The sequence below is a fragment of the Stomoxys calcitrans genome, chromosome 4 (assembly GCF_963082655.1).
Source record: "Stomoxys calcitrans chromosome 4, idStoCalc2.1, whole genome shotgun sequence".
Lineage (NCBI taxonomy): Eukaryota > Metazoa > Arthropoda > Insecta > Diptera > Muscidae > Stomoxys > Stomoxys calcitrans.
The window spans coordinates 130477260-130504581 of record NC_081555.1 but is presented as its reverse complement, the minus strand read 5'-3'; the positions used below and the strand labels follow the sequence as shown (position 1 = coordinate 130504581).

Below are 27322 nucleotides of genomic sequence, written 5' to 3'. Positions count from 1 at the left end.
GAATCTTATATACCCTCCACCATAGATCACATTTGTCGAGTTCTATGCGCGGTATCTAATAATATTGAATAAGAACTGTTATGCTATTAGAACTATATAGTCCGATTCGGACCATATATTAATGTAGAAGTCATTGTATAATATTTCATTTAATTCGGATAAGAATTGAGCCTTGTCGCCTTCGCAGAGGGTTCTCTTGCTGTCAAGGAATCTACAATGGAAACACTTCTTGACATTGGAGGTGCTTTCAATATTGTCAAGCCGACGTCAATCGTGAAGCAGTTGAAGTTTGGAGGCATCAATACTACAATGAGATGTAGATTATCAAAAGTCGGTTTTGCTCGACTTCAGCTTCACCTTGCTTTCTTTTGATTGCTCATGGAATTTGTTGCATCGAAAGAGCGAGATTTTTTCTCTGGAATTTGGTTGTCAACAAAATATTTTTGCCAACATTTTATTTCGTTTCCATGCAATCTTTTCCATCCTTGGTGACTGCTATAAAAGTTATGTCAATGACTTGAAATGAGAAACGCGACTTTTTGAAAGTTTTTTTTTCTTTTAACTAAAAGAATTTTTTCTCTTTGTCTGCACATGAACTAATCAAATTATAGCGAACAATTCAAATTTGATTAAAAAGCAAATATATTTCAATTGAAAATTGTATCAAAAGGTTTGAAAAAAAATTAAATTTAAATGTAAAATTTAAATATTGCCAAATTTTTTTGTTTTTCAGAAAATTTTTTCAAAATTTTATTTCTATAGAAAATTTTGTCAAAATTTTATTTCTATAGAAAACTTTGTCAAAATTTTATTTCTATAGAAAATTTTGTCAAAATTTTATATCTATAGAAAATTTTGTCAAAATTTTATTTCTATAGAAATTTTTGTCAAAATTTTATTTCTATAGAAATTTTTGTCAAAATTTTATTTCTATAGAAAATTTTGTCAAAATTTTATTTCCATAGAAAATTTTGTCAAAATTTTATTTCTATAGAAAATTTCGTCAAAATTTTATCTCTATAGAAAATTTTGTCAAAATTTTATTTCTATAGAAAATTTTGTCAAAATTTTATTTCTATAGAAAATTTTGTCAAAATTTTATTTCTTTCTATAGAAAATTTTGTCAAAATTTTATTTCCATAGAAAATTTTGTCAAAATTTTATTTCTATAGAAAATTTTGTCAAAATTTTATTTCTATAGAAAATTTTGTCAAAATTTTATTTCTATAGAAAATTTTGTCAAAATTTTATTTCTATAGAAAATTTTGTCAAAATTTTATTTCTATAGAAAATTTTGTCAAAATTGTATTTCTATAGAAAATTTTGTCAAAATTTTATTTCTATAGAAAATTTTGTCAAAATTTTATTTCTATAGAAAATTTTGTCAAAATTTTATTTCTATAGAAATTTTTGTGAAAATTTTATTTCTATAGAAAATTTTGTGAAAATTTTATTTCTATAGAAAATTTTGTCAAAATTTAATTTCTTTAGAAAATTTTGTGAAAATTTTATTTCTATAGAAAATTTTGTCAAAATTTTATTTCTATAGAAAATTTCGTCAAAATTTTCTTTCATTTGGTTTGGCTACTAGATGCCGTCATTTGAATAAATCATTCCAAGAAAGTGTGTTAGGCTGGAGAGATTGTTCTTTTTAATGAATTGAGATAAAGAAATTTCAAGCTATCAGACAATCGGGCATAGATATCACACCATTGGTAGACGCGTATCTGGGCTGGTGACCGTCATGAGTAATTAGAGTATCATATCCGTCCGTCTGACCGGCCAACTGTTTCATGGCATGTTTAATGTCATATTTAATTTAAATTTTTATCATTAAAGCTATGTGAAATCTACTCACGTGGACACATTAAACACCAATCACATGCGAGTCACTCTTGAACTGGAAAAAACAAACGATAGTCATTTATTTGATTTTTTACTATGTTTATTTATACAATATTATGACATATGCAATAATATATAAAACAGAATAAATGAATAAAAAAAACCACAAATAACATTCAAATATTACAAAAAGAAAAACGAATAACATAAACCAAATATGAAAATATCATCATCAAATGAGAAATGATATCATTGCCAAACGTAATATTGGAAATTTCAAAAACATCTGCAGCCCCTTAAGGTATGCTATACAATGTAAGCAAAAAATTTCCTTAAAAATATGCAATAATTCATGCAATCGGATATTGTCCATCTGCAGACCATAAGGTTCTCTATTTCTATTACAAATGGAAAAAACCCTTTTTTTGAATAAGACAGAAAATGTGTTTTTGGGTTGTTATAGCATTTGTCGCTCACGCCCTTGACACAAACTGCGGCGACCCGAAAGGCTTCGGGTTAACCAAGTTTATTGACTGCAGTCCTTTGGCCTTCACTGCCAAACCATCAGTTCTTTCATTTCCCCTTACTCCGTTATGGCCAGGCACCCAATCCTCAATCCTCAGAGAAGGCGTTAATCTCCTTTCTACACCTCAAAACCGTTTGTGACCTTACCATTGTTTTTATTGACATGATGGCCAGTTTACTGTCCGTAAACATGTTCACTCTCCATTATCTAGTGTTAACATCACACCACTGTAACGACGAATTTCCTCCGTTAGCTGTGGTAAGGCTCGCGGGGGTAGGGTTCCTCACAGAAATTTAAAATTTCAGAGACAGTGGAAGAGAAAGACGGTGTAATAGTTTTCAAGTCTTTTTCAAGTTTATTCATGAAGAGAGCTGACTAAGCACTCCGATAGTAGTTCGGGGTGATGCCGCGGGTAATCTGGCGTAAAGGAGACCTAGATAAGTACACCCGTCCACGCAGATCTGGTGATCCCTAGGAAGGGGCTAACGACTCTTGCACGGGTCTGGCGATCCTCAGGGGAAAGGTGCGGGTTGAGACCTGGCTAAGACTCCTTGACAGATCTGACGCTCCTCGGGATAGAAGTGCGAATGGAGACCTGGCTAAGTACTCCGCTTATAAGGTGTTGGTTCTCGGATGAGGACCGGGCAATCGTCTGAAGGAAGTTAGGGTGGTGGATGTCGAGTCAGGGTGTGAGTGCACCGAAAGGTGGTAGTGAAAGTGTTACGTACTGATGAAGGGCGAATACATAGAAGACCTGCGTAAACTCACGGCTGGGACTAGAGTCACACATGGAATGGCGGAGCCACATTGGTTCGCGATTCACGAAGGTGGCCTGCATAGGCACACCGCGGGGTCAACGTGGTTCACGTAATGGACTGGTCATAAACTTAGGTGGCCTGCATAAGCACATCGCGGCATTTAACGCGATCAACACTGGCACGACGATTCACGGTTCACGAAAGTGGCCGGTGTAAGTACAGCGCGGAGTAAAAGTGGTTAACGGTATGGACTGGTCACGAAGCGTTGTGGTGGCCTGCGTAAGCACACCGCGAGATTTACCGCACTAACACTGTCACGGAGATTCATTAAGGTGGCCTCCGTATACACACGGCGTGGCCTAAGTGATTCACGTTATGGATTAGTCACGAAATTTGGTGGCCTGCGTATGTAAACCGCGGGATTTAACGCACTACACAGGGTAACGGTGATTCGCGAATTCTGGGGGCATGCGTAAAAAAATCTGTATAGACTGGTCATGAGCTCTTGTGGCCTGGGTAAGCATACCACTCGATAAAACGCACTACACACTGTAACGATGATTCACGTTCCACGAAGGTGGCGTGCGTAAGCATACCGCGGGATCAAGGTGGTTTACAATATGGACTGGTGACGAACTCTGGTGGCCTGTCTAAGTACACCACGGGATTTAACGCACTACACACGGTGAAGGCGATTCACGAAGGTGGCCAGCATGAGCACACCGCTATAGACTGGTCACAAGCTCTGGTGGCCTGCGTAAGCACATCGGTATAGACTGATCACGAATTCTGGTGGCATGCGTAAGCACACCGGTATAGACTGGTCACGAACTCTGATGGCCTGCGAAAGCACACCGCGATGTTTAACGCGCTTCACACGGTCGCGGTGATTAACGAAAATGGCCTGCGTAAGCACACTTCGAGTTTGAACTCCTTCCACGCGAAATAAAGTTTGTTCACGTTTCACAATGATGACCTGCGTAAACACGCCGAGGCTGATTATCACGAGATTATCTCGTCACGATTCGTACATGAGATCTGCGTAAGAACTCACGTCCTCTGAAATCAAGGCATAGTTCTTGGAGAAAACAATTAACACGAGCCCGGTACAGTCGCGGCTCATTTCACCCGTACACAACACTCTCTTTCGCTTCACTTAACACCACTCTGAATTACCTGTGCTGGGTTTCCTTCTAGCATCTGCTTTGAGACTCATCGCGATTTTTGTATGCGACTCTTCAAATAGGCTTTTGTCCACTTCCCATTCACCAAGGGCTAGACCGACGCATGATTGTTGTGGTTGTTGTAATCACATTTTCATGTGGAGGTGGCGATTCTCGTCAATCTCCTGTAGGTGAGCAAGTTCGTTCCGGTCCTAAGGACTGATCGCCATGGGAACAGGTTGGCCATTGGTTATTTAAAGGCTCCAATAACTCGCCTTGTCATATCGAGCATCGTAGGCACTCAGTATTTGTGAAAGAGCCGGTGCCACCCGATCTCTCACTGAGACTCTCCGCTCGATACCGATGATTGTCCGCGACTTATTACAGTTACAGCTACTCCGGATGGAGCATTCCACTTTCCGCAACCTGTGGACGCACCCGGTAGATCGCAGCTAAGCTTCTCGTGACAGCCATGAGCATCACACAGATTGGACTTCAATAATCCAGCTTGTTTCGTGCTCACAGCTATCCCGTGCCCATGGACCAACGCGTGGTTATTGGCTACTGCTTACATAGACCCTGTGCGTGTGGCTATTTGCCGCTCATCGCAGTAGTCTCCGTCGCCTCTGCCATCAGCATACACGACACCGTCTGTCCACAAAAATAATGTATGTGGGGTTGTTCGTTGCTGTATTCGACTTTCGCCGCTACACCACCTCACGCATTCCGTGGTTGCCCGGATCTCAATGTGCAATACCGTATTATGGTCAAAATTGCAAACTTTGCCCATAAACATTCCACTAAGGAACAGGGGCAAACTTCTCACATATCAATAAGTGCAGTCCGATTCAAGTTTTAAGTTCAATGATAAGGGGCCTCCTTTTTATAGCCGAGTCCGAAAGGCGTGCCGCAGTGCGACACCTCTTTGGAGGAAAGTTTTACATGGCATAGTACTTCACAAATGTTGCCAGCATTAGGAGGGTAAAACCACCGCTGATGGTTTCGCCAGGATTCGAACCCAGGCGTTCAGCGTCATAGGCGGACATGCTAACCTCTGCGCTACGGTGGCCTATTTTTGGTCAGGCAGTCAAAAACAGATCTCAGTCTCTACGTTCTCAATGTAGACCCCAGGGTCACTCTCTATCTTTAATCCATCCGTGTTGCATGAACTTACAGATGACAATTCCAGAGTTCCATCAATCCATGATTGTGCCTCTGGCAGCAGTGTCCTCTGGCAACAGCAATGACTAGCCTTCGATCAACCGCATTATTCCAAGATTCCGGTATCTTCGTGAGTCCCGTCGTATGCTGTGGCAAATGCGTTTTCATCAAGGGCCTCATGGTCTCTGCTCTCGCTCCCATGTCTTCTACTAAAGTTTCAGTTTGGAGATGGATTTTAGAGAGAAACTTTTTCATCTTGGCGGCATTATTTTTACTTTTCTTAAATGTTCTCCGTTTTTTTTTTCTTGGTACCATTAACAGTTCAGCATTCAATACTTCAACTAGCTTAATTATCCTATCTAATGGTCTTCACTTGTCATAACACATAGGAAATCTTCTTCATGTATGAAGATCTTGTGTTACTTTCATTCCAATTTAGCCTTTAACTTCGATTGAAATTCCAACGTCCAGACAGACCAAATACCAATAGAAGAAGATGAACTTACAAATGACTATTTTCGGCTTTAAGGATTAAATGTGACATCTTTGCTGTTGCTGCGATGAAGGTTGTGTTCTTAGAAGATTCGTATTTGTTTTTGGTCACAGGAAAGGCAAAAACTAAATGTCCTTGATGGAATGTGTGTTCGCATGCAGGCATACAGACCTGGCTGGCATTGCAATATTGAGGCAAAGTAAATATTTTCTTTAAGACAACAATAATTGACAGAAATAAAAATTTATTATACAAGATTCTTCTTAAGGCGAATCGCATATCATGAGATGAAAGGTTGTGATAACTAGAGTGGCAGTTAATTGAACTTTGTATTGATTTTGTGGTAAATTATAATTGAGTATTCAATAGGAATTCATGAATATCAAATTGCATATTTGCCCATGAACATTCTATTAAGGAACTGAGGCAAACTTCTCACCTAACAATGAGAGCTATCCGATGCAAGTTTAAGCTCAATGATCTCCTTTTTTAGCCGACTCCGAATGGTATGCCATAGGGCGACAACTCTTTGGGAAAAAGTTTTTACATGACATAGTACCCACAAATTTTGCCAGCATATGGTGGAGAAAACCAATGCTGAAAATTTTTAATCCATCCACCATAGGACGATTTTCTAATATCGTCATCCCGTTTGTAACACCTCGAAATATTGATCTGCGACTCCATAAAGTAAATATATTCTGAATTGTCTCGAGCCGATCTAGCCATGTTTGTCCGTCCGCCCGTCTGTCGAACGCGGTCGAACGCGTAAAGCAAGCCACTTGGAATTTTGCACAGACACTTCCTATTGATGAACGTCGTTGGGGATTGAAAATGGGTCATATCGGTTCTGATTTGGATATAGCTCCCATATAAACCGATCCGCTAATTTTATCTGTTGAGCCCCTAGGAGCCTCAATTTTTATCCGATTAGGGTGAAATTTGGAAGAAAGACTTGTGTTATAACTTCCAATTATGATGCGGATCGGTCTATGACCAGAGATAGCTTCTAACCAGATATATAAACCGTTCCCCGGTTTTGACTTCTTGAGCCCCTAGGAGCCTCAATTTTCATCCGATGTGGCTGAAATTTGGAAGAAGACTTGTGTTATGACTTCCAGTATCCATGCCAATTATGATCCGGATCGGTCTATGACCAGATATAGCTTCTAACCAGATATGTATAAACCGTTCCCCGGTTTTGACTTCTTGAGCCTCTAGAAGCCTTAATTGTCATCAGATTTGGCTGAACTTGAGAACGAAGACTTGTGTTATGACTTGCAGCACCCATGTCAAGGACAATCCTTGTCGTTCTACAGGGTGGCTGATGAATATTGCTACAATGATGAATATTGCTACATTTTTTTTTCGGTGTATGGAATACATTTTTCTTTTATTCATGTTAAATTAAATTATTAAATTAATTATTAAATTATTATTAATTAAATTAATTAATTAATTAATTAAATTAATTATTAAATTATTATTATTAAATAGAAAAAAAGTTATTACATTTTTTTTTGGTAGCGGCTTTCATCAGCCACCCTGTATATCTCTGATATACCCCCCATATAAACCGATCCACGTATTTGACATCTTGAGCCCATAGAAGCTTCAATTATCATCCCATTTGGTTGAAATTTGGAACAGTGGCTTGTGTTCTGACTTCCAACATCCATACCATGTACGATCAAAGTCGGTCTATAAACTGATATAGTCCCCTTATATACTTATATACCGATCCCCCGGTTTGACTTCTGGAGCCCTTAGAAGCCTCAATTTGCATCCAATCTGGCTAAAAATTTGGAACAAAGACTTGAGTTATGACTTCTGACCTTCCATGTGAAGTATGATCTGAATCGGTCTATGTAGAGTAGAGGCTATATATGCCTCTATATATAAACCTATCCCCGGATTTGATTTTTTAGCCCTTAACAGTGTAAATTTTCATCCAATTTGGCTAAAATTTGGAACAAAGACTTGAGTTATAACTCCCGATCTTCCATGCCAAGTATGATCTGAATCGGTCTGTACACAGATATAGCCCCCATATAAGCCAATCCCCGGTTTTGGCTTCTTAAGTTCCTAGAAGCTTAAATTTTCATCCGATTTGGCTGAAATTTAGAACAAAGACTTGCGTTATGACTTCCAACATCCATGTCAAGTACGTTGCTAGTCGGCCTTTAAACTGATATAGCCCCCATATAAACCGATCCATGGTTTTGACTTCTTGAGTCGATCTAGTCATGTCCGTTCGTCTGTCCATCCATGGTTTTGACTTCTTGAGTCGATCTAGCCATGTCTGTCCGTCTGTCGAAAGCACGCTAACTTTCGAAGAAGTAAAGCTAGCCGCCTGAAATTTTGCACAATTACTTCTTATTAGTGTAGGTCGGTTGGGATTGTAAATGGGCCATATCGGTCCATGTTTTGATAAAGCTGCCATATAAACCGATCTTGGCCTCTAGAGGGCGCAATTCTTATCCGATTGGAATGAAATTTTGCACGATGTGTTTTGTTATGATATCCAACAGCTGTGCCAAGTATGGCGCAAATCGATCCATAATTTGATATAGCTGCCATATAAACTGATCTTGGGTCTTGACTTCTTGAGCCTCTAGAGGGCGCAGTTCTTATCCGATTGGAATGAAATTTTGCACGACGTGTTTCGCTATGACTTCCAATAAGTGTGCCAAGTATGGTCCAAATCGGTGCACAACCTGCTATAGCTTTCATATAAACCGATCTGGGGGCTTGAATTCTTGAGCTTCTAGAGGGCTCAAATCCTATCCGATTTAGCTGAAATTTTGCACGACGTATTTCATTATGACTTTCAACAACTGTGCCGCATAAGGTTGAAATCGGTTCATAACCTGATATAGCTGCCATATAAACCGATCTTGGTCAAGATGTAAGAAGTCATCTAGAGGTCGCAATTATTATCCGATTTGCCTGAAATTTTGTACGACGGATCCTCTCATGAGCATAAACATTTGTGTTTATTATGGTCTGAATCGGTCTATAGCCTGATACAGCTCCCATATAAATCTATCTCTCTATTTTACTTCTTGAGTCCCCAAAGAAGGCTATTCTTATTCGAATTGGGTGACATTTTACACAGGTCGCCAACATATAATTTAATTGTGGTCCGAACCGGACCATATCTTGATATCGCTTTAATAGCAGAACAAATATTTTGTTTTATCCTTTTTTTTGCCGAAGAAGAGATGCCGCGAAAATAACTCCACATATGCGATCCATGGTGGAGGGTATATAAGATTCGGCCCGGCCGAACTTAGCACGCTTTTACTTGTTTCTTGCTATTTTTGTGCAATATTATTCTCAGTAACTGTTCTCCCTATTAGTTTTTTTCCACCACTTTATATCCGAAGGTGGTGGATGTCCAAAATTCGGCCGGGCCCAACTAAATACCTTCTTACTTGTTTAATTGAATTAAACAAAATTCCCAAAAATCCATACGTTTTTGCAGCAGGATGGTTTATTATCCAAGTAAAATATAAATTGCCATTTGAATAAAATACTGGGGTTTCATTTTTCCACTGCTTCAATGTGAAAATACTCGTATGCCCAAACATTCTTGTGTAGTGTAAACATGTAAGATATTCATGCATGATTGTTGCAAGTTACAGGAAATCTTGCATGTAACAATGATGTCATGTATCATTGTTTAAAATATCCGGAAAGGAAGGGGAAATGCAAGTCGATTTTAAATACAACTTAAAAATTGTTTAACATTCAGGCCAAAGAACGCATACATACATCCAGAATATATCGCCGCACAGCACTTTTACATAAGGAATTCTTTTTTTAAGCTTTTTCCAGTAGAAGCCAGCAATTCTCTTCAGTATGTCATTACATTGTATTGTCTACAATGTAGACCATTATGCCTACAAGAAATATGAAACATTGACCAGGAAATGTGGAGCAAGTCTATTTAAAAAAAAAATTATCCAAAGGACCCCAACATAAATTTTTCGTATATATATAAAAAGTTGGCTTTTGTTTTATTATCCCCTTCTCGAAATTAAACAAGTAAAAAGGCGTTATGTTCGGCCGGGCCGAACTTTGGATACCCGCCACCTCGGGTATATATGTAAACCACCTTTCATCATAATTCGGGGAAAATTTCTTACCTTATGTCCTGCTATGGGACATAAGGTATCGAAATATGTTCCGATTTGGACCAAATACTAATAAGTAGAGTACCTATCTCTAAAAATAAACCGATCTGAACCATATACGACACGTATGTCGAAAAGCCTAATATAAGTCACTTTGTCAAATTTCAGTGAAATCGGATTACAAATGCGCCTTTTATGGGGCCAAGACTTTAAATCGAGATATCGGTCTACATGGCAGCTTTATCCAAATATGAACCGATTTGGGCCAAGTTGCAGAAAAATGTCGAAGAGCCTAACACAAAGCAGTGTCCCCAAATATCGGCGACATCGGACAATAAATGCGCTTTTGACCCAAAACCTTAAATCGAGAGATCGGTTTATAGGCAGCTATATCCAAATCGGGACCGATCTGGGCCAAATTGAAGAAGGACGTCGAAGAGCCTAACTAAACTGATTGTCTCAAAATTCAGCGACATCGGACAATAAATGCGCCTTTTGTGGCCCCAAAACCTAAAACCGAGATATCGGTCTATATGGCAGCTATATCCAATTTTGAACCGATCTATGCGATATTGCTGATGTATGTCAAGGGGTTTAACCTTACTCACTGTCCCAAATTTCGGCGACAACGGACAATAAATGCGCCGCTTATGGGCCCAAAACCCTAAATCGAGAGATCGGTCTATATGGCAGCTATATCATAATCTCAACCGATCAGAGCCAAATTGAAGAAAGATATCGAAGGGCCTAAGACAACTCACTGTCCCAAATTTCGGCGACATCGGACAATAAATGCGCCTGTTATGGGCCCAAAACCTTAAATCGAGAGATTGGTCTATATGGCAGCTATATCCTAATCTGAACCGATCAGGGCCAAATTGAAGAAAGATGTCGAAGGGCCTAAGACAACTCACTATCCCAAATTTCAGCAAAATCGGATAATAAATGTGGCTTTTACGAGCCTAAAACCATAAATCGAGAGATTGGTCTATATGTCAGCTATATCCAAATCTGGACCGAACTGTGCCAAATTGAAGAAGGATATTGAAGGGCCTAACCCAACTCACTTTGCCAAATTTCAGCAAAATCGGAAATTAAATGTGGCTTTTATGGGCCTAAGACCCTAAATCGAAGGATCGGTCTATATAGCAGCTATAACCAAATCTGGACCGATCTTGGCCAATTTAACGAAGGAAGTCAAAGGGCCTAGCACAACTCACTATCCCAAATTTCAGCAAAATCGGGTTATAAATGTGGCTTTTATGGGCCTAAGACCCTAAATCGGAGGATCGGTCTATATGTCAGCTATATCCAAATCTGGACCGATCTGGGCCAAATTGAAGAAGGATATTGAAGGGCCTAACACAACTCACTTTGCCAAATTTCAGCAAAATCGGATAATAAATGTGGCTTTTATGGGCCTAAGACCCTAAATCGAAGGATCGGTCTATATAGCAGTTATAAACAAATCTGGACCGATCTTGGCCAATTTCACGAAGGAAGTCATAGGGCCTAGCACAACTCACTATCCCAAATTTCAAAAAAATCGGGTTATAAATGTGGCTTTTATGGGCCTAAGACCCTAAATCGGAGGATCGGTCTATATGGCAGCTATATCCAAATCTCGACCGATCTGAGCCAAAGTGACGAAGGATATTGAAGGGACTAACACAACTCACTGTCTCAAATTTCAGCAAAATCGGATAATAAATGTGGCTTTTATGTTCCTAAGACTCTTAATCAGGGGATCGGTCTATATAGGGGCTGTATCAAGATATAGGCCGATATAGCCCATCTTCGAACTTAACCTGCTTATAAACAAGAAAAGAATCTTTGTAAAGTTTCAGCTCAATATCTCTGTTATTAAAGACTAGCGTGATTTCAACAGACAGACGGACGGACATGTCTAGATCGTCTAAGATTTTCACGCTGATCAAGAACATATATACTTTGTGGGGTCTTAGACGAATATTTCGAGGAGTTGCAAACGGAATGACAAATTGAATATACCCCTATCCTTCGGTGGTGGGTATAAAAAAATGCTTTTCATTTACCTCGCAAACAAATTATCTTGATAACCTGATATAATGCAATGCCTTTCAAGCGAACAAGCTTGAAAACAGTACGCGAGGTTCTTTACCTCATAAATGTCCATATTTGTCTGCTTTCAATACAGATGTTATTCATATATAGCCTCGTATTTGCCTTATACAGTCTCTTAAAATAAACACATTATGGCTGGCTGGCTGGTTGGTTGGCTGAATGGCTATGGCCGACATTTGCATAAACCATCTGGCAGTTGTACAAAAAGTCAGCTATCCAAACATTGAGCATGAACAATTGTGCAGATATGGGTAAAGGGAGCCTAAGTACAAATGAATGAAGTCACTTACATACATTTAGTATGTATGTCAACAGGCGTAATGATAAAGTTGGTCCTAACATTTTGTGTTCTGTCTTCACTGTTTGTTATTTGTTTTAATAAGAATAGAGTCTGTTATTATTATTGTTATTCTTTTCTTTTATTATGCCTCGTATATTGCATATTTTTGGACTGTTTATTTTCGTTTTGCCAATATGTATGCCATGAAGTTTGGTTGTTCTTTGCAAAGGGTCATTGCTTATGTTTGATGTCTGTATGGGAAAAAGATGAGGGATACTATTTCTATTTTTATGCCCTCCACCAAAGAATGGGGGCATACTAATTTCGTCATTCTGTTTGTAACTCCTCGAAAAATTCGTCTAAGACCCCATAGAGTATATATTTTCTTGATCGTCATGACATTTTGAGTCGATCTATAGACTGTACTATCAATTCAAACAAAGATTTCATGCACTTTTCTGAATTTTGTGTTTTTTCCTAACTTTCCTATAGCTCTTAAAAAATCACCCTTTACAAATGATCATTACACCGAATGTTCCAGTTGAAGAGTTTTTAAAATTAAGGATTTGAGGATATGCCATATATTTGACATTTCGTAAATCTACCACCATTGTACTCGTCTTAGGTATACTCATCTCATCATTCCCTTTATAATATCCTGAAATATGCCCATCCGTCTGTTTAAATTACGAAGATTACGAACGAATCAAAACTATCCGCTTTAAATTTCGCAAGGAACTTTTTATTGATGTAGGGTTAAAAGGCCACCGTGGCGCAGAGTTTTGCATGTTCGGCTACGATGCCATACGCCTGGATTCAAATCCCGGCGTGAACATCAGAAAAATTGTAAGTGGTGGTTATCTCCTTACTAATGTTGGCTACATTTGTCTGGTATCCTGCCATGTTTAAACTTGTCCACCAAGTGGTGTCGCTATGCGGTGCGCTGCTTGGACTCGACATAGAAGAGGATACCCCCTATCATCGAGCAAGTTGACAAGTTAAGTGGCAGTCTTAAATCAGACCCAATTAAGAAAATTTTGGCCATCTGGACACGACAGACCAAAGATTCTAGTTAGAATCCATCCTACGAACCCGCATTGGTGATCCGAGCTCGCTACCAATTCAGCTTCCAGGGGGGGGCTTATCTCATATTATTATAAGTCAATGGGAATTGAATATAGACCTGAGCCCACAATCCTCATTTTTTATCTGATTGGCTGAAATTTAGTATACAAAGCACATTAATGCCCTTCAACACCTGCACTATATAATGTCCCGATAAGAGTTAATTTTTCCTGGGATCGCAGCAATATATTGTTTACAGTCCTTCTTTATTGATGGCTTGGAACTCGTTTTCACGAAAAGTGATTTCTAAATTGCATGAGGACACCGGATAAGATGTCTTCATTGAATTCCTTGGAATCTGGGGTTCTTGTAGACTTCTGGATGGGTGCAGCATCTTTCAGGTCTTCGCGACCCTGAAGGCACTGGAGACGATGTTGCTGCGAGAGCGGAAGCCCTGTCAGACCGTCGGCTCTGCCTTCGGGCCGCGTGAGAAAAAAGAACCATGGGAAATGATATCAGGCTTTGCTGGGTCCCAGGTTCTCAAAGTGCGGCGGGGCACGAAGCGGCTGAAGAGTTGGCCACGAATGGATCGCTGATTGCTACATATCTTGCTAAGGAATCAGTGAGACCTCCCCTGTGCAAGATTCTTGGAAGAGTGGACGACTTCTACGATGACTGCGCAAACAAGTCGTGGGCTAGTGCTGTAGGTTATAGGGTGTCAAAGCCGAGTTTGCTCCAACGTCTCATCATCTTCCCCACATAACCTACACATGCAAACACTTGCCGCACCGATTTTGCATAAATGAGCTCGTAGTCCTGTGTATCCTGTTATGTTGGATGTCATTGTGCAAAATTTCAACAAAATCGGATAAAAACTACGCTTTATAGTTGCTCAAGAAGTAAAATCGGAAGATCGGTTTATATGAGAGCTATATCAGGTTATGGACCGATAAAAAAGGACAGACGACAGACTAACGCACAGGCCGACAGACGGATGGAAGGACAGACATAGCTAAATAGAAGAATAGATATATCTTGTTGGGTGTCCGATCTTTATTTCGGTGAGTTGCAAACGGAATGACGATGTTACTTTACCCCCATCCTATGGTAGAGGGTATAAAAGTAACAGGTACACGCAGTGGTTTAAGTTATTTGTCTCCGCCCGACTTTGGCTATCCTTAGTGATTATACATGAGTCTGATCGGCGTGTCGCTGAGTGACATGTATTCGCTGAAAAGTATTTCATAGCCTAAAAAATAACAAATGTTACCAAAATTGGTCAAAGGATGATATTTAACATTTTTTCTGATTTTTTCGTCAGGATTTGAACCTATGTGTTCAGGGTCATATGAGCTATGCGAGTGTCCGCCATAATAAATACAATATAAACCGTACCTAGAGGGCAAAACTTTTACATCATTAGTCAAGTTCTGTCCACCTTGAGAAGACTAAGAAAAAAATTCCAAGCATCATTGTTTTTAAACACTTCTTGGGTTTGCATTTAAAATTTTTATTTCCAAACTGTCTTTACTGCAGGTCGTTAACAAGAAAATATAACCAGAATTGCTGTTGTGTGTTTGCCATTCAGCTTTGGGGCAAATGCATCGCAAAAGCCCCATTTCCACTGTAACAGAACTCCAAGGATACAAACATAATCCTATGTTGATGAGTGCATGATATTGGTGGGGCCGCATTTATCTTTTCATATTGCAACAGCCTGACACCAATGATGATGAGAATGATGATGAGAACGATGCCAATGCCTATGACCGGCCAATACATTTGTTTATCTGTCCAGTTATCCCTTGTTGTGAAGTCATGGCACAATGGATGCAACATCAGCCGAGTGTAGAAGTTTTCATATCCGCATCCGGTTCATTCGTTATCGTGGCTGTACATCCTTTGCCACCATTCTCATCATTTTTTGTGTCGGTTTTGCGTTGTGTCATAACGCTTGAAATAACAAACTTATGGAAAGCTCTAACTTTAGACCACTCCCTTGATATGTGGCAACATAATAACGTTTTTTCATTCATTAGATTATTGCAAAATTATGTGCAGCCGAAGCAACAGAATTAGTGTAAGCCAATAAGGAGAGGCAAAAGTCGGGCAGAGCCTACTACAAATTAACCTACACCACCGAGTTCAAGTACTACATTTAATACGTAGAACCTATATCGAAATATAGGCAGACTTTAATTTTGCATACCTATCGAATAGAACCTTGTAAGGGTTTCTTACGATGGGATCTAAATTGCGCTCAATACAGCCATAAAAGGCCATATTGGGTGAAATATATTGAGTTGCCCAAAAAGTTATTGCGGATTTTTTAAAAGAAAGTAAATGCATTTTTAATAAAACTTAGAATAAATTTGTCAAAGCCGACTATATGAAAAATCCCCAATTATATATGGGAGCTACATCTAAATCTGAACCGTCTAAGATTGAACGTCAAATAAAACACCACACGCTAAATTTTGTAGGTTAGGTTAGGATGATAAGAGGGTGCGGATATTAAACCGCCCCATGACACTATGGACATGCACCTAAGCCTGTAATCGGCTTGTTGTGCGCTCTAAATACTAAATAAGTAACCTCTAAAAACAAAATCTAAGTTAGGAATTCCGTGGTACTCAAAATCTTTAACTGTTTTCCATACCACGCCGATAAATTGGATCGTGTCGGCTTTGTGTCCCCACCTATGTACCGGGCAATGACAAAGGAAAAGCTGCAATGTCACATCATCTTTCCCCCATGCTCTACACATGCTATCACTTGCCGCACCGCATAAATGAGCTCATAGTCCTATGTGTCCCGTTATGATACCGAATGCTATACAGACCTTCTTCTTACTTCCTTTTAGGAATAGCCTCCTGCTCACGATCCGGATCTACCCATAGGATTTTCGCCGTATTACCGACAGTTCCGCTATTCCACGGTGTTACATGCACCTTCGTCGACCACTCCCTTAATTCGGACTGCGTTGACCCGAAAGGCTTCGGGTTAACCAAGTTTTTTGACGGCAGTCCTCTGGCCTTCACTGCCAAATCGTCTGCTCTTACATTCCCCCTTACTCCGCTATACTCAGAGACGTTCATCTCCTTCTTACTCTACAAAACTGTTCGTAACCTCACTGTCCTGGTTGTTATTGCCTTGATGGCCAGTTTACTGTCCGTCAAGATGTTCACACTCGACGTCCTCGTGTGAACACCAAACCACCTCACGCATTTCGTGGTAGCCAGAAGCTCTGCATGCAGGATCATATTATGATCAGTGAGTCAAAAACAGATCTCAGTCCCTGGGTTCTCAATGTAGGCGCCCAGGCCCACTATGTCCTCTAGCTTTGATCCATCTGTATAGCATTATCTTCCAGATGGCAATACCAGAGTTAAGTAAATCAAAGACTGTGACTCTAGCAGAAGTGTCTCGCAATCGACCTCAAGTGTTATCTTAGGTATCGGAACGGAAACCTCTTCTTATTCATCTGGGTTTTCTATTGTCGCCTCGATTATATCGCAATGGTATGAAATGCTCCCATCCCCCATCCATTCTCCCATTGCCTTAAGTCGTAAAGCCGCAGTGGCTGCCTCACACTTAATCTGTGTGTCTATGATATCTAGAATTGTCTTCAGTGTACTGGTAGGCGAGGTCCTCATTGCTCCGCCATTGACAAGACAACATGTTTTCTTAACCCGTCGTATTATTCTTACGTTGGACTTTTTATCCATCGCAGTCCACAAAACTACAGAGGCGTAAGTTAGTATTGGTGTAATCACGCTCCTGTAGAGCCAGTGGACTATCCTTGGATTCAAGCCCCATTTCGAGATTACGACCCGTCTACATAGTGGCCAACATCTGTGAGCCTTCTCAGTACTTGCTAAATGTAAAAATTCCAATTCAGTTTCCTGTCCAAGATCACTCCTAAGTATTTGAGCTTATCAGATATCGAAATCGTTCTATTGAGGAAACATGATGGGTCAAATTGGCCTACCTTTGTCTTCCTCGTGAACAGGCCGATTTCAATTTCTCTGGATTAACCTTGAGACCCTAGGTCTGGCACAGTCGTTTGACATCTGCAAGATCCTTTCGGCCATTCGTTCTATTGAGGAAACATGGTGCGTCAACATGGCCCACCTTCGTCGTTCTCGAGAACAGACAGATTTCAATTTGCTCTGAGTTAGAATTGAGACTCCTAGGTCTAGCCTAGTCGTATGCCACCTGCAAGACCCTTTTGGCCCTTCTGCAAAGCTTAGTGGGATCCTTAGCCCTAAGAAGTATTATAACATCGTCTGCATAGCAGACAGGTTCAAATCCCTCCTCAGTCAGCATCCGTAATGTATTATTTATTGTGGTCACTCACAGGAATGGCGATAAAATGCACCCCTGTGGCGTATCTTATGCCACTTTCTCCCTTATATTTATGTCATGGTACTCACAATTTGTCCACCTGCTGATTAGCATATGGTTTATCCAGTCTCTAGGAACCCGGTCCAACCGGTAGTGGAATAAGGATTGGATCAGTGTGTCGGTCCCCAGATTGTTGAACGCCTATCGTGCCAATACATACCGCCAATGTCTACGTCTTGGTATCAAAGGACTCGTCTATGCTATACACAACCTCGTGCAGGGCAGTCTCCACCGCCATTCCCTAGTCAAAGGCATGCAGTTTGTATTTGAGCAGTTTTATGGATGTCCTACTCGTTATCATGGTATCCACAATACATTCCATGATTTTGTGTAGAAAGGACGTAAGGCTTATAGGTCTGTAGGCCTTTCGCATAACTTGCCTTGCTGGACTTGGGTATAAATACCACCCTTGCCTCCTGCCAGCCTTTCGGAGTATATGCAAGTCCTAGGCACGCTGGAAAAATTGTGGCCAGATGGGGCCCCAGATATTCGGCCTCCTCCTGTAGTAACGCCGGAAATATTCCATCAGATCCCGGTAACTTAAATGGTTTGAACCTCCTCACGTCTTCCTCTTGCATAAATTCCGTTATGATTAGCCTTCGATCAACGTCATTATTCCAAGATTCCGGTGTCTCCGTGATTCCCGTCGTATGCTGTGGAAGATGTATTTTCAGCAAAAGCCGCAGCTTGTCGTTGTCCATTGTCTCTGTTCTCACTCCCATGTCGTCTATTAACGTTTCAGTTGGACATGGGGTTTTGAGAGAAACTTTTTCATCTTGGTGGCGTCATTGACATTAACGACCTGTTGGCAGAATATCTTCCAGGAGGAATGTTCTGCCGCCTTAGTAATTTTATTGTATTCCTTGAGCCCATTAGGGAACTCAGCCCAGCTTTATGGGGGGCTAAAACCCTTGAATAACAATTAAATTAGCAAATTTTGTCAATCATAATGAAATTTGTGAAATTCTGATGGGGGCTAAACCTTTTCTGAGGAGTACTTAGTCCAACTCCCAGAGGCCTTTCTACTCTTATGCTTGAGTCATGAGTAAGTAAACTCCCAAGTAAACTTCCGCGTTTTGGCGACGTGCTCTGTTGTAAAGTCTGCGGACCTCTTTCCCAATGTTGCAAATCTCCCCGGTCAACCAGGGTTTTTCTTGGGCTGATTTCCCATCTCGAAGAGAATCACTTTCTTCCAAAGACTCCACTATTGCAGTCGTTATCCTGTTGACATTGTTGTCAATGTCCTCCCAGAGGCCTTTCTACGCTTATGCTTAAGCCATGAGTAGTACACATCCAAGTAAACTTCCGCGTTTTACGATTTGCTCTGTTGTAAAGTCTGCGTACCTCTTTCCCAATGTTGGAAAAGTCCTCGGTCAACCAGGATTTTTCTTGGGCTGATTTTCTATCTCGAAGAGAACCACTTTCTTCGAAAGACTCCACTATTGCCGTCTTGTTGAAACCACCTATCATGCAAGTCAAGCTCTTCCATTTTGGGCAAAAAAAGTTGGATATCATCTCACGGTAGTGCTCACCATTCACAGTTACATTACAATTACCACCATCTTTGAAGAAGTACAGTCTAATGATGCCACTAGCCCATAAACCGAACCAAACTGTGACTTTTTCTTGATGCATTGGTAGCTCTTGCAATGCTTCTGGCTAATCTTCTCTCCAAAATCGACAATTCTGCTGACAATTCCTGAGATGAACCCTGAAGTCGAGTGCGAGGCACTGCTGCCATCGGCACAGTCTTGGATTGAAGGAAGATCATGTTACACGGATGGATCAAAGCTAGAGGACAGAGTGGGCCTGGAGGTTCACATTGAGAACCCAGGGACTGAGATCTGTTTTAGACTGCCTGACCATAATACGGTCCTGCAGGCGGAGATCCGGACGATCACGGAATGCGTGAAGTAGAGTGGTGCTAACGCGAGGACGTCGAGTGTGAACATCTTTACCGGCAGTAAAATTGCCATAAGGGCAATAACAACCAGGACGGTAAGGTCACGAACAGTCTTGCAGCGTTAAAAGGAGATTAACGCCTTCTCTGAGAATGACAAAATCAGCATCGTTTGGGTGCCGGACCATAATGGAGTAAGGGGAAATGAAAGGGCAGACGATTTGGCGGTGTAGGCCAGAGGACTGCTGTCAATAAAACTGGTTAACCCGAAGCCTTTCGGGTTGCCGCAATCCGTGTTAAGGGAGTGGGCAACGAATGCGCTCGTAACAATGTGGAAGAGCGAAACGGTCGGTAGGACGGCGAAAATCCAATGAGGATCCAGAGCGTGAGAAAACGAGGTTATTGCTGAAAGGAAGCAAGAAGGAGGTCAGTATAGCTATTGGTATCATAACGGGACACATAGGACTACGAGCTCACTTATGTAAGATCGGTGCGGCAAGTTGTAGTATCTGTAGTGCATGCGGGGAAGATGAGGAGACGTTGGAGCATTTCCTTTGTCATTGCCGGGCTTTAGCGTCTAACAGATACCGGCACTTGGGTGGAGGCACTTTACCAGACATGAGCCAACTTAGGGGAGTGGTATTGAAAACAATTAAGGATTAATTAAATAGCACTTAAATTTTTTTTTGTTAGAGGTTACTTTATAGTTTTTAGAGGGCACAACAAGCCGATTACTGGCTTAGGTGTATGTCCATAGTGGCATTGGGCATATTAATAAAGGGTGATTTTTTTGAGGTTAGGATTTTCATGCATTAGTATTTGACAGATCACGTGGGATTTCAGACATGGTGTCAAAGAGAAAGATGCTCAGTATGCTTTGACATTTCATCATGAATAGACTTACTAAAGAGCAACGCTTGCAAATCATTGAATTTTATTACCAAATCAGTGTTCGGTTCGAAATGTGTTCATTCACCGTAACGTTGCGTCCAACAGCATCTTTGAAAAAATACGGTCCAATGATTCCACCAGCGTACAAACCACACCAAACAGTGCATTTTTCGGGATGCATGGGCAGTTCTTGAACGGCTTCTGGTTGCTCTTCACTCCAAATGCGGCAATTTTGCTTATTTACGTAGCCATTCAACCAGAAATGAGCCTCATCGCTGAACGGTGAATGAACACATTTCGAACCGAACACTGATTTTGGTAATAAAATTCAATGATTTGCAAGCGTTGCTTGTTAGTAAGTCTATTCATGATGAAATGTCTAAGCATACTGAGCATCTTTCTCTTTGACACCATGTCTGAAATCCCACGTGATCTGTCAAATACTAATGCATGAAAATCCTAACCTCAAAAAAATCACCCTTTATATGCACCCTCTTTTCAACCCAACCTAATCTAACCTACGTTCCCATTGTGATAAAAATGGACTTCGTCGTAGAATGGAAGAAGCGCGCTATGAACTTTCTTAACAGAGCACGCATTTTGATGATGAAATTCAAAAATATACAAAAAAGATCTATGGGCTATGGGTAAATACCCAAAAGGTATTTACCAGGTAAATTGGGTAAATACACGGGTATTTATCCATTTATACCCAAAAGCTGGGTATTTATAGGATGAACAAGTAAAAGCGTGCTAAGTTCGGCCGGGCCGAATCTTATATACCCTCCACCATGGAGCGTATTTGTCAAGATAAGGTCCTGTTTAGACCAAAATTAAATTATATGTTGGAGACCTGTGAAAAATGTAAGCCAATTTGAATAAGAATTGCGCCCTTTGGGGGCTCAAGAAGTAAAATAGAGAGATCGATTTATATGGGAGCTGTATCGTCGTATGTATCATACCAATCGGATAATAATTGCGCTCTCTAGAGGCTCAAGAAGTCAAGACCCAAGATCGGTTTATATGGCAGCTATATCAGGTTATGAACCGATTTGAACCATACTTGGCACAGTTGTTGGATATTATAACAAAATACGTGGTGCAAAATTTCATTCTAATCGGATAAGAATTGCGCACTCTAGAGGCATAAGAAGTCAAGACCCAAGATCGGTTTATATGACAGCTATACCAGGTTATGGACCGATTTGAACCACACTCAGCACAGTTTTCAGAGTGATACTAAAACACTATGTGCAAAATTTCAGTCAAATCGGATGAGAATTGCGCCCTCTAGAGGCTCAAAAAGTCAAGACCCAAGATCGGTTTATATGGCAGCTATATCAAAACATGGACCGATATGGCCCATTTACAATACCAACCGACCTACACTAATAAAAAGTATTTGTGCAAAATTTCAAGCGGCTAGCTTCACTCCTTCGGAAGTTAGCGTGCTTTCGACAGACAGACGGACGGACATGGCTAGATCGACATAAAATGTCGCGACGACCAAGATTGTATATACTTTATGGGTTCTCAGACGAAAATTTCGAGTAGTTACAAACAGAATGATGAAATTAGTATACCCCCCATCCTATGGTGGAGGGTATAAAAATGCTCCTTTTATAGGCTCATTACACAATATCGGGAGATTGGTATATATGTACCACATGCGAAAGGAATTTGTAGGGGTTTACCAGAACACACTGTGCCAAACTTCATCGAATTCGGGTAATAAATGGATCTTTTATGGCCTCAATACCCTATATCGGGAGATCGGGCGGTCGGTCTATAGGGCAACTATATCCAAATATAGTCCGATCTGAACCATGCTTCACATGGGTAGGGGTCTACCAGAACTCACTGTGCCAAATTTCATAGAAATCGGATGAAAAATGACTAATTTATTGCCTCAAGACTTAAAGTCTGGAGATCGGTCTATGTAGCGGCTATATATAACTAAAATCCGACTTTATGAGATCAGAAGGTCAGGTTTATATACAAAATATACGAGATCGTGAAAAATTGTTTGGAAAATTTTGATATACCCAAGATATCTGCAAAATTATAAATACCCAAAAAAATACGGAAAAAAGGTATTTATTGGTTATTTACCTAAGCGTTCGATATTTACCCGGTAGAAACCCATCTCTGGAAATGTGGTCGAAAAAATGTTGGCTAAATCGGGTGAAACATGCGTCTGTTATAATTTCGAGGACTTTAATCCTATAACAGTATTCAACCTGATCTACACCCTATTCGCTGCATCAAACTGCGGCTATAAATAAATCTATATTCCAATTTCAGAAGAAATGGGGTACAACATACTCTTCCATTGAGCACTGGACACTACATAGTATGAGATCAATAGATATGGTAGTTATACCATAATGCAGTCCCATATAACGTATCTTCGAACCTAAACTGCCTTTGAAGAAAAAAACATGTGCACAAAATATCAGCTTGACTTCATACTTTTTAAAGCTTTTAGCGTGTGGGCCTTGGCACATTCCACTCCGATGCTCTAATGTAACGCATAGCGATAATCATGTACGTGTATGTGCACAAAGTTGTTACCAACGCTACCACCGAATCACGGCTTTAACGACCATGTATGGATGACCTTGTGTTCATACGTTTATGAAATCATTGAAGAAGACTTCAAAAAACTTCAACAGTTTCATATGTGATTCCATGAGTTTCCATGTGATTGTGTATGAGAATATGCTTCTCCTTCATCGTGAACGTAATATCCTACAGCCATATATCCTGAGCATAACAGCATTGGTAAGTGTGTGTTTATAGCGGGGTGTCGTCTATATATAATTCATTTTTGAGCTTAAAGCTAAATAGAAGCGCTAACTCTAACGACATCAGCATGAAACACATAAAGCCAATGATGTCAGGTTAAATTTACGTTATAAGGACAAACGCAACGGCGTTATGAATAATGAGTGATTCTTTGGGGTATGCCTATAAACATTCTTTGCGGAATAAAAGAACTCAGAAATTTTTTTTCGCAATCGCCATTATGAAAATGATTTAAAGACAAGTAAAAACATATAAAGTTCGGCCGGGCCGAATCTTTGAAACCCACTACCATGGATTTTTGCGGGACACCCATACAGCAGGTTCTTCTTCCTCGACGTCCTCACAGCCTCTGCAGAAGTCGTTACTTACAACCTTCAGTGTTTCAAAATGTTTCTGATCTGACAGTGGCCTGTAATGATAGACATGACTAAGACGTATCTTCCAACGACAGCAATGCGGTGAACCTCTTCAAGTTTAGGTTGGACCATATTATTTAGAGTGTTCACAATTCCCGCTTTGTGACCATCTACCATTCGTTGACCTTCGGGCCGGATGCTGAAGACTTAGCTTACATGTCGCTAGAGGCATGCCCACAGATTCCAGTTCCCCTGGAATGTGTAAGGTAGGGCTTAGACTTGCAAGCTCGTCCGATCTACAATTTTCTGGGATATTCCTGTGAGCCGGCACACAGAGCAGTGGAATTTTGAATAGTTCAGCCATCTCGTTCAGAGATCTGTGACAGTCGACGTTTTTTGTTGTTGTTGTAACCACATTTTCATGTAGAGATGGCGATCCTCGTCCAGCTCCTGTAGGTGAGCAAGTTCGTTCCGGTCCAAAGGACCGATCGCAGCGGGAACAGGTTGGCCATTGGTTATTTAACGACGCCAATAACTCGCCTTGCCATATCGAGCATCGTAGGCGCTCAGTATTTCTGCAAGAGCCGGTGCCAACCGACCTCTCACTGAGGCTCTCCGCTCGATACCGCTGATTGTCCGCGACTGCTCTTACAGCTACTCCGGATGGAGCATTCCACTATCCGCAACCTGTGGACGCGCCCGGTAGCTCGCAGCTAAGCTACTCGTGACAGCAATAAACATCACACATATCGGACCTCAATATTCCGGCTTGTGTGGTGCTAAGAGCTATCCCGTGCCGGGGGAGGGTTTTTGAATTCACAAATGCAGCCATGCAGATATTTATGCCAATTATCGTTATGACTTTATATTTTAACCATTCTACCATCTCTTTAATTGTATTCCGCTTGATACACACAACAGTGAAAAGTGCTAAATGGTCTATTGAAGGATTTTATTAAGGCGTTTTTCAACACAATTTAAAGCCTGAAAATGCGAGAAGTATCTTAAATAAAATGTTTAGTATGAAATTGCATGTTCTATTTTTTACTTTGTGAAAAATGTTTCAGAACTTTACAGCTTGTATCAGTTTAATGTTGTCTAGCATTTGGTGGGATACGGGTGTTTATTTACAATACTTCTCGCCCTCCCATACTTCAGGATTCTTTTAGAATTCTTCTTTGGATGCAGACATTTCTTGCTTGTCATTGTAGCTTGTCTATGTTGTGTAAGACAACGACGGAAAAATATTTACTAGATGATGCATGATGTTGTTAAGGAAATCTACTTAAATAAATAAGATTATGCTATCGTTGTTTGTTCTACTTCCCTCGTGCGCTCTTTTCCCATCTCTGTGTCTATGCATTCTGTTGGGGACAAAGGAACAAAGTAATTTCAATATAAATACATTTTTTTTTTAAATATTAATGCCATTACAAGTTTAGACATTATGTAGGGCAAAAATGTAATAACGATACATAGATAAATTAAGACATATTGTCTTAATAGGGAATTCATAGAAACATACATCAAGGCACTTTGAGTTTGAGGAAAAAAGTTGCGGCTGCTTTAGCTAAAGCATGTGTATACCAAGAAGTTTTCAATATGGTGATATGCATTGTTTCTATTTCGTAAAATACCAAATTAGATTATTGTTGCATTTTCATGCACAAGTAAACGATTTTTTTTACCCTCCACCATAGGATGAGGGTATACTAATTTCGTCATTCTGTTTGTAACACCTCGAAATATGCGTCTAAGACCCCATAAAGTATATATATTCTTGATCGCCGTGACATTTGAAGTCGAACTAGCCATGTCCGTCTATATTTCCGTCCATCCGTCCGTCTGTCTGTCGAAAGCACGCTAACTTTCGAAGGAGTAGAGCTAGCCGCTTGAAATTTTGCACAAATAATTCTTATTAGTGTAGGTCAGTTGGGATTGTAAATGGGCCAAATCGGTCCATGTTTTGATATAGATGCCATACAAACCGATCTTGGGTCTTGACTTCTTGAGCCTCTAGAGGGCGCAATTCTCGTCCGATTTGAATTTCGCACATACTGTTTCGATATCACTTTCCACAACTGTGCTAAGTATGGTTCAAATCGATCTATAACCTGATATAGCTGCGATATAAACCGATCTTGGATCTTGACTTCTTGAGCCTCTAGAGGGCGCAATTCCCATCCGATTTGACTTAAATTTTGCATATAATGTTTTGACATCACTTCCAACAACTGTGCTAAGTATGGTTCAAATCGGTACATAACCTGATATAAATAGCTGCCATATAAACCGATCTTGTGTCTTGACTTCTTGAGCCCCTAGAGGGCGCAATTCTCGTCCGATTTGACTGAAATTTTGCACATAGTGTTTTGATATCACTTCCCACAAATGTGATATGTATGGTGTTAATCGGTCCATAACCTTATATGGCTGCCATATAAACCAATCTTGGGTCTTGACTTCTTGAGCCTCTAGAGAGAGCAATTCTCATTCGATTTAGCTGAAATTTTGCACAATGTGTTCAAATCGGTACATAACCAGTTATAGCTGCCATATAAACCGATTTTGTGTCTTGACTTCTTGAGCTTCTAGAGGGCGCAATTCTCGTCCGATTTGACTGCAATTTTACACATGCCGTTTTGATATCACTTCCCACAAATGTGATAAGTATGATCCTAATCGGTCCATAACCTGATATAGCTGCCATATAAACCAATCTTGGGTCTTGACTTCTTGAGCCTCTAGAGAGAGCAATTCTCATTCGATTTAGCTGAAATTTTGTACAACCGCTCCTGCCATGGCCTTCAATATACGTGTGTAATATGGTCAGAATCGATCTATAGCTTGATACAGCTCCCATATAAACCAATCTCCCGATTTCGCTTCTTGAGCCCCGAATCGCACTATAACTTGATATAGCTGCTCCTCCATCCTTATTCATTATGCTTGGTTTGCCTAAAAACAGATACTGTGCAAAGAAATCCATAGATGCGACAATGGTGGAGGGTATAAAGGATTAGGCCCCGCCGAACTTGTCACGCTCTTACTTGTTTGTTATTCATGTCAAAAATGTCAAGGTAAATTAACCTTGACATTTTTTAAATACATTAAAAACCAGTGAAGGAAGGCAAAATTCGGGCGGATACGACTATATAATACCCTACACCATCGAAATATAGTCAAATTTAAATTTTGCATACCTATTGATGTATTAAATAGAACCGAAAATAGAACGAGGATCGCCACCTCCCCATGAAAATGTGGTTACAACAACAATCAAAACTCCAATGAAAGTTGAAGTGGTGAAAAACATTTCGAAACTAGATGTTGGAGATTGGAAAAAGAGCGCAGAGACCGAGATGCTCGAGTTCGGCTAGTGGAACAAATGTTCTGCTACAGCCAATTAAAGTAAAGTAGTGGTCAT

At 40.3% G+C, this 27322-nt stretch overlaps 2 long non-coding RNA genes across 2 annotated transcripts in view; one reads left to right on the top strand and one right to left on the bottom strand.

The window, feature by feature from the left end:
• Nucleotides 1–27322, bottom strand: part of LOC131996669 (uncharacterized) — a 154047-nt gene that overhangs the window by 59042 nt on the left and 67683 nt on the right. The window contains exon 2 of the long non-coding RNA XR_009397925.1: nt 1859–1900. This is a non-coding gene — a long non-coding RNA (uncharacterized LOC131996669). The remainder of the gene's footprint in view (nt 1–1858; nt 1901–27322) is intronic.
• Nucleotides 1–27322, top strand: part of LOC106086469 (uncharacterized) — a 104383-nt gene that overhangs the window by 54983 nt on the left and 22078 nt on the right. The window lies entirely within an intron of this gene.